This window comes from Mandrillus leucophaeus, unplaced genomic scaffold (genome assembly GCF_000951045.1).
Source record: "Mandrillus leucophaeus isolate KB7577 unplaced genomic scaffold, Mleu.le_1.0 Scaffold364, whole genome shotgun sequence".
In the NCBI taxonomy this organism is placed as follows: Eukaryota; Metazoa; Chordata; class Mammalia; order Primates; family Cercopithecidae; genus Mandrillus; species Mandrillus leucophaeus.
In genome coordinates, this window is record NW_012103854.1 from 1,511,366 (window position 1) to 1,517,365 (window position 6,000).

Sequence of the window (6,000 nt, forward strand, 5' to 3'; positions counted from 1 at the left end):
TATGGTATCATACATTATATGTAATATTAAGGTAACCATAATTCATTTAGTGAACCCCATGTTCTTGGATATTAGATTATTTCCAATTTTCCCTTATATGTAACGGTTGAAAATATGCTTGCAAAAATATGTTTTGTACATCTAATTCCCTTAAGATAAAGTCATAAAATAGGATAACTGAATAAAAATGCTATTCAAAGCCAATTTAAAAGCCTATGTAAAAATAATTATTCTTGCTGCACTGTATACAAATAATTAGGCCAAGTATAATAAAGCAGACCAGTCCTAGCATGATTTGTCTTTAGTACAGGAAACTGCAGACAGAAAAATTGTGTTTCAAAAACTATAGTACACCTGTTTTTAGATTCTAGTCTTGCCTAATGTTTTTCAATTTTTAATATTTTCTACAGTTTGGACCGAATTCTAATTTTTCTTGGCTAGAAGTCTTCAAAACAATGTTTTCAATTTTTTTCTTCTTTCTTCCCCATTTTTCCTAATTTGAAGTCACTGAAAACTAAGCTGTGCTTTCATGAAGACCTGTGAACTAAAGCTAGACAACTTAAACCTCAGAAGAAAATAACAACCTATTTACATTCATAAGCCACTTTCATACCTGCCTACTAATGTATAAACTTCAGAGTAATGTGATCTGTATTGATTTTCCAGGATTATTTTGTTTGTTGTTGTTTTTCTCCCTTCCTTCCCCTTTATTCTCTTCATAGGATATCAAGACTTCACGACCTTCTAAAAATGAGCTTTCCTAATAACTCAGGACCTACCCATCTAGGAACAAACCACCCTAGCCTTGAGAGATAAGATGAAACCTGAGCCCAGAGACTTTTCCTTCTAAAATGCTTTCTCCCAAAGATTTAAAAAAACAAAAGGGGGGAAATGTGAAAGGAAAATATCTCTGGGCCCCAAAATCACTAAGCTAGAGGGAAAAGTCAAGCTGGGAACTGCTTAGGGCAAACCTGCCTCCCATTCTCACACATCTGCTTACTGAGATAAATGCATATCTCATTGCCTGCTTTGGAGAGGCTAATCAGAAGCCCAAAAGAATGCAACCATTTATTTCTTATCTACCTATGACCTGGAAGCCCCCTCCTTGCTTTGAGTTGTCCCACCTTTCCAGACCGAACCAACATCTTACATATGTTGATTCATGATTCACCTTTCCAGACCGAACATCTTACATATGTTGATTCATGTCTCATGTCCCCCTAAGATTTATAAAACCAAACTGTGCTCTGACCACCTTGGGCACATGTCATCAAGACCTCCCAAGGCTGTGTCATGGGTGTGCATCCTCAACCTTGGCAAAATAACCTTTCTAAATTAACTAAGATCTATTTCAGGTTTTCAGGGTTCACGCTATAGTTATCCTTTCCTACCAGTGTCTGGGAAAGCGAAAAAAGCCACAATAGTTCCTCTCTCAGTGGGTGGCAGTTCCATTAGTTCATTTGTTTAGGGTAGTATGCCAGAGTACAAAGCAGATGTCAAGCCTTCTGAGTCCTCTTACATTGCAAAATACTAGAAGTTAACCTAGAAAATACTGAAAAAATTAAAGATCTGTATAGATTCATCTCCCTTTAGAAGGCAAATGGCAAACTCTGAACCTTCCAGTACACTGCTAGTGTTTTGTTACATTTTTTTTGAACTAAGCCTGATTTATTCCAGAAATGTGAGGAAGATTTAAAATTAGAAAATGATTGTAATAAAATACATCACAAACATGTTTAAAAGGAAAAGATATTATTATCTGGAGTGAAGCCAAAATGGCATTTGGTAAAACTCAGTATCCAATTGATGTTGCAATACCTAGTGGGAAAAGTCTGCTGCTTTCATTTGCACTCCTAAATGAGCTTTAGAATCTTTCTGTCAAATTACAAGAAAACACATCCATAGACACCATTGTACTTCTGTGTTTTACTTCTACATCTGTAATTTTTAACATTGTTCTAGCCAATGAAGCCAAGAAAATAAAAAGAAAGCAGGCAGGTAATGACTAAAAGGCAGAAAATATATATGTGAAAATAACTAAAACATGCAATATTCCACTGGAAAGTTAGATTTTGTTTATGAATTAAAAACACAGTATCCTTATAGAATCAGTATTAACCAGTTAGAAAAGCTAAAAAAAATCACTTACTTGATTGTTGGTTACTGATGTAGCCACCATAACAAAGAAAAAATGGCATCAAATTTTAATAATTAAAATAAATGTTCAGAACTTATATGAAGAAAGCTATAAAAATTAGCTGATGTGGATAAAAGTAAGCATAAGGCTATACTATATTCATACATGGGAAGCTGAGGTATTATCCCAGTAAAGATTTGATGTTGCCATATTATATAATGAGAGTCATTTCCCTTTAATAATGTCAATAGAAGTTTTCCTATCATCTGATAAAATGATTCCAAAGTTCATCAGAGAGTAAAAATGGTAGCAGCAGCAGGTTTATACCACTAGACTACATTACATAACTAATACTGGGTAACAGCAACTTTTTTTTGGAGACAGGGTCTCACTCCATCACCTAGGCTGGAATGCAGTGGTGTGATCACTGGCACTGCAGCCTCAACCTCTTAGTCTCAAGCAATCCTCCAACCTTAGCCTCCCAAGTAGCTGGGACTACAGGTGCACCACCACACCCAGCTAATGTTTTGTATTTTTTTTGTAACCACGCGGTTTTGTCATGTTGCCCAGACCGGTCTTGAACTCCTGGGCTCAAATGACCTCCTGCCTTGGCCTCCCAAAGTACTGAAATTACAGGTATGAGCCACCACATCAATAGAAGGAATCTCAGATAAGACTTTTTAAAAACCAAGCCCAGCCATGGATATGTATCATCAAATACCTGTGAATTGGGTGATTCTCTCCTCTTGAGGTTCTAAGATAAAACTTGGAGCTCCTAGGCCTGTCAGAAAGTGACATTCTTTACTTACCACAGGTCAGGAACCCTGTACAGGGACTGTGTAGACAAGTATGAGGCCAGTTTTCCCAAGAGGCTTTTATAGGCTCCATAAGTCAACTTTGATTCTTTAAAGGAAAGCATACCATTCCAGCCTAAGCCTTGAAAAATAACCAGTTTCTCCAGTTGTGTCCTATTATAAATGAAAACAGATTCTTATTGTACTTATACGCAAATAACTGTATTGCCATAAGTTAAGAATACAAATAGTTTCCAACAGTTTCCCAATTCTGGAAAAATCAGAGAGAACACGAATATGCTCCAAATTTTGTTCATAGGAGTATACTTTACTCAATTGTTAAAAGTTGTAAATAGCTTAAAAGTTTTCCTGACTCTGAAAAACAAAACAAAGGATGAGCAGGTTTTAAACAAAAAAAGTTAAAAAGATTACTTCAGACTTCTGTTAGTTTAGTCTATGCAGTTAATTCCTGTTCTGCTTAATATTCATGAACATTTCGGCTCTCCATGAGTCCTGAAAGTTTTTCCTCTATTCTGATGTCACAATCTCCAAAGTTATCAGAAACCTGCATTCAGGAGCACCTGTAAGGGTTTTATAGCTGATTATAAAACCCCCTTCTAAAGAGGACCAAAATAAGACAATTTTCTGTGGATGACAAAATGTTTTAGGGCAGCCATAGTCAAAGACATAATTGACAAGGAAATTTGTTATGTCTGTGGCACACAATAATTTAACATAATTATAATTATTACTGATAATGTACATTAAGTCATATCAGAATTATGGAAGTTTCTCATAATTTTGGAACACATACCAATACCATATTTATATAAATACAGCCCAAAGAAAACTAAACATCATTTTATATTTGACAATGCTTTCTGCATAATTTTTATACCAAAGTCAAATACGTCATTTCTGGACTTTAGGGAATCTAATATCTTAAAGGATTAATTAGGTAAGAAAAAGACATAATTTATAATTTGATTTGGAAAGCTTGTCAAATATCCAAGGTTTAAAACACTTGATATCACAAAATAGGATCACAAGTCATTGTAAAATAAGTCATTTCATTTAACCAAAATAACACAAGGATTAAAAAAAAAAAACCAAAATGATAACACAAGGATTAAAAAAAAAAAAAAACCAAAAAGATTTTTTTTAAAAAAGGCAATACCTTCATTCTTTGGGAAAGGAGACTTAATTTTCCAAACAATAAGCCTGAATAAGAACAGCATGAAGCCAATTAAATTTGATTTTTAAAATTTTATAAACTATAAAATTTTAATTTTGACCATAAGATAAAACTTCCATAAGCCTTTTATAAGCTTTATAACCTTTACTAAGGAGTCAGTTAATGCTTCAAGAAAACCTAATCAGGCACAGGGGCCCATGTGCTCATCTTACATCAGTGTGTCTTTGACATTGATGATTAATTTGTAGAGAAACTGAACTTATCTCTCAGAATCAATTCCTACAGTCTCATACACCCACCTGTCCCATGATAGTTCCTGGGCCTTGAGGAGTTTAATAGCTTTAATTTCTGGCCCAGTGTCTCAAGAATGCAGTTTATTTTGATCGGCATCTTTTACCGGGCCTGAAGATGGGGTTTAATTGCTGTCAGTGTTTAAAATTTAACAGGACTTGGTGTCTTTAATTTTAGACACAAAAGTCAAAGGCCTGTAACTCAATGTCACAAGTACTTTAAAAGCACATACAGAGAGCTACATGCATGTAATAACCTCAATTTTAAAAAAGGCTTTAATCTCAGTTTTTTCCTAAGCAAACCAAAACTTAATGTGACAACTTGAAAATACAAGTTTTCTTTAATCCTCTCCTTGTGACTTACGCAGACCATTCATTACATGCTTGGACTTTCTGGTTTGTCCTGAACATCCCTCTTTCTTAAACAACCAGTCATTCTACTCTAGGACTAAATTCTTTCTCATATGAAGAATCTCATACAAAATTATTTATTTGAAATTATTTCTTTTTAAGCTTTCTTACCAAAAAAAAATTATTTTTACAACTTTCTCTACATCTCTCTTATTTCCTGGTTTGTTTTATACATGACCTTTAAATAAGCTTTGAATTAAACAAAAATTGTTCACCCTTTTTTAAAAGGACAGTTTCTTTTTGAAAGAATGTTTTCCTACAAATATATTTTTATTGGAAAATACCCAAATAATGAAATATCTATTATTTAATATAACTTTAGATTCTAAATTATGACCTGTTTGTCTACAATCATTTATCCCATTACATTTACCTAATTATTTTAATTGTTTACCTAGATTATTTATGAAAACTGTGATAGCCATCATGTGAAGTTTTGGAACCACCATTGCAAAATTATAACTGAAACAGTGAAAAAGATTTGACCTAATTGACTCCATCTTGCTAACCTCCAAGCTGTACTTGTTCATTCCTGGGTGTAGGACAAACTAACTTTGGGACCTTAGCTTATAGTTTAGCTTTAAAACAAAGACAGTAATAGTCCTTTCTCAAAACAAACCTCAGTCCCTGTGGACTAAACTGCCCAAAGCCACAAGATTAAAAGTTACAATAATCCCTGCCTTTTTTTGTTTTCCATTTGCTTGGTAGGTCTTCCTCCATCCCTTTATTTTGAGCCTATGTGTGTCTCTGCATGTGAGATGGCTCTCCTGAATACAGCAAACTGATGGGTCTTGACTCTTTATCCAATTTGCCAGTCTGTGTCTTTTAATTGGACCATTTAGTCCGTTTACATTTAAGGTTAATATTGTTATGTGTGAACTTGATCCTGTCATTATGATGTTAGCTGGTTGTTCTGCCCGTTAGTTGATGCAGTTTCTTCCTGGCATCGATGGACTTTACATTTTGGCATGTGTTTGCAATGGCTGGTACTGGTTGTTCCTTTCCATGTTTAGTGCTTCCTTCAGGATCTCTTGTAGGGCAGGCCTGGTGGTGACAAAATCTCTAAGCATTTGCTTGTCTGTAAAGGATTTTATTTCGCCTTCCCTTATGAAACTTAGTTTGGCTGGATATGAAATTCTGGGTTGAAAATTCTTTTCTTTAAGAATGTTGAAT

General features: G+C 34.5%; 1 protein-coding gene and 1 long non-coding RNA gene across 3 annotated transcripts in view; one reads left to right on the forward strand and one right to left on the reverse strand.

Moving 5' to 3' along the window:
* SGMS2 (sphingomyelin synthase 2) overlaps positions 1-6,000 on the forward strand; it is an 88,296-nt gene that overhangs the window by 58,652 nt on the left and 23,644 nt on the right. The gene's annotated exons all lie outside the window — the stretch shown is intronic.
* LOC105546573 overlaps positions 1-6,000 on the reverse strand; it is a 69,350-nt gene that overhangs the window by 20,583 nt on the left and 42,767 nt on the right. The window contains exon 3 of the long non-coding RNA XR_001007120.1: positions 2,947-3,105. This is a non-coding gene — a long non-coding RNA (uncharacterized LOC105546573). The remainder of the gene's footprint in view (positions 1-2,946; positions 3,106-6,000) is intronic.